We start from the raw sequence: 3,022 nt of genomic DNA, 5'->3' as shown, positions 1-3,022 counted from the left end.
TATATATATATATATATATATATATATATAAAATAATCCTAAGCTTAAAAGCAGAACGATTTTATGTGACTTTTTGTGTCACTTGCGATGCCAAAAATACTTAATGCCAATGCCTATACCTTCCGTGCCAAGTCTTGGGAACCCTGCAACAGGTTGTCTCAAAGAAAGAGACAAGTCTGTTGTGAAAAGTCCAATCTTAGGCAGTCTCAGCGAGCATGTAGGCACATCATCATAAACATAGCTGAAATTCTGTCGCAGAGTATCGGCATGGGTAGTTGTGTTATGTGTGGATACTGTACTCTGGTATCATAGCACTTAAAGTTTACTTTGAAATGAACAAAAAAAGTGAGACACTGCGTCAGTTTACACTGAAAGAAAAATTATTATTCCTGGAAAAATTCCGGAATGAAGAAAAATGACATTGCAAAAGCATTTTGGAATCACACCTCATCTTCATCTGCAGGTCTCATTTTCAAATAAAATATTTTTGCAGTTTAAGCTGCGCTTTTTTTTTTTTTATTATTAAATACAGGTATTGTCAACCTTGGGTCACAGATGACAGAATGAGAGACAAGAAGGCAAGTCCAGGTTTTCAAATAAAATACAGGTACTTTATTACTGTATAGAGAAGGCAGATACAGTTTCTTGACTTCATTCAGGATAGGAGCTGTTAGGGCGATGGTCCTGCTTTAGCTCCCAACAGATTAGAAAAACACCAGTGGCTCGGAATCACTGCTATGGCAGACACAATCTGGAGAAGACAGATTAGGAGAGTGTGAGGAAGAGCTGATCAAAGCCCGGTATTAAATGTTAAACATTGTGCGACAAGCACAGTATGTGGTAAGCCTGCTCCTGCAAAGGACAACCAATTATTTTGCCCTGGTTTAAATGTTTACCAGACACATAAGAGCAAAAAAAAAAAAAAAAGCTGTCATTCCGCCGCTGCCGTTACATGGTGAATTGCCGGTGGCAATGGTCACAATACTACAGGTAAAATTTCATTATAATGAATATCTTTACAATGAAATTTTCATTATTTTTATGGTCCCGACAGCTTCCCCATATGACATGAGTCTATAGAAATCTCGTTACTACCATGTACATTCAGCAGATATTTTCATTACAACGAAGTGCACAAAAGACCTTGAAATGCCTGAATGAATCATTCACAGAGCAGTTAGTTCTGTGGTCGCAGCTCAGTTGTGCACAACAATTCCCAAACAGAAACACTATCATTTTTATTCTTTCTTTGAACTTTTTTCTTTTTGAACTTTTTTTTTTAAGTTTTTTTTGCCGTTTTTGTTTCCTGCGGTTTTCAGTGATACCTTTTACTTATTGCTCGTCAACATTTGAAAACATCCATTGGAATTTAACTCATTGACACCCTCCTATAGAAACAGTAGACACGGAAAAACGAGAACTGTTCATATTAGAAAAAAAGAAAAAAAAAATTTTTTTGCAGCTCTCGATTGCTGAAAAAAGAAAAGAGACGTTGCCAGTGAATTCAGAATTTCGCCATCGACACTGTCAACTTTCTTGAAAGACAGAGCAAAAAAAAAAAAAAGTGAAAAATCTCAGGTTGCAAACATATGTGAACTGCTGCATTTGAAGACGTTGAAAAAGTCATTTTTATGTGGTTCAGTGATGCTTGTTCAAGAAACATTCCTATTAATTCAAGAAAATGTGAGGTATGATCACTGACCTGGCCACGATCTTGCATAACTGCTATAGTATGTCTGTGTATATCAGAGTGGCAGCTCACGCTACAATAAATAACTGTATCGTTCCTGTTTCAAGCTGAATAAAGTTGGTTTTGCTAAAGTACTGAGACTAAGCCTCGTGTTTTGGGGTGCAAGATAGGGACTTATAGCGTGACCCCAATCTTTTATGATTTGCTTCTGTGGCACTTCACTGCATAGATGCGAGCCTCCTATTGCCCTGCCCCAGCAATGGACAAACAATCTTCCACAGATGCTGCAATCGCCATTGGATTTGGGCATCATTCGCACCCTGAAAGTGTATTATCGCAAGGAAATGCTGAGAAAAATTCTCGTCAGCATAACTTGTAGACAGGAGGAGATTAAAAGTAATGCGAAAGAAGCTATTTAAATGATTGCAAATGCCTAGATACAAGTTAAAGAAAGCACTATAGTAACAAATACAGGATCTCATTACAACTAAATATTTGTTACAACAAAATATTTTTTAGGTCCCTGGCACTTTGTTATAATGGAAGTTTACCTGTATACATATTTTCCCCATATTCATAATAAAGAAATTTCTATTATAACAAAATATTTTTAAGGTCCCGTGAGATTCATTATAACTGGATTCCAAATGTATATCCTGTAAGGACCAGTGTTGCAGTGAGTCAAAGTTTTCTTCGCGAGCGATAATTTTTAGTTTAATCACCCTGTGAGCAATACTTACGACATTCAAGATCAGATACTAAATATGTGATAGAGAGTGGATCCCCCAAATTTTCGATAGTTAGTATAAGCATCATGTGTAAAAATGATATGATCATCATGGCCTATTTGATTTATTAATATGTGCATGTGCTAAATGTATGCACTGATATTCTCTCCAGTAACAGAATAAATACAGACTGCTTAAAGTAAACACTAAAAATAAAACTTGAAACATTATTATATCATTGTCCAATGAAATTTTTGAACAACAAGATAATTCAGGATGTTGTCATTTACACAAGCTCATTAAAACCTATCCTACCAGGTTTGTCAGGAAAAACCACTCTGCCAGGTTAATGAGGTTTGCTGTTGCGAGATGAAGACATAGTCAATAATACTTAAAAAGTAATATTTAACGGCTTCAAAATCCAATTCAGACTTCAAAATGTCTCATGAATAAATGGTGTGTACACACAAAAATATTGCATATGCCTGTTTCCAAGCTCACATCAAGATGTTTAATTGCTAAAACTGGCATAAAGCTACTCACATTTTCAAGGCAGCCTTAGACCATGCGTACACATGTTTCTGCTTGGGTTTGTAAACAGGCA

Source organism: Polypterus senegalus, chromosome 9, assembly GCF_016835505.1.
Source record: "Polypterus senegalus isolate Bchr_013 chromosome 9, ASM1683550v1, whole genome shotgun sequence".
Classification (NCBI taxonomy): Eukaryota; Metazoa; Chordata; class Cladistia; order Polypteriformes; family Polypteridae; genus Polypterus; species Polypterus senegalus.
The sequence above is the reverse complement of the archived record's forward strand: the minus strand, read 5'-3'. Positions refer to the sequence as shown.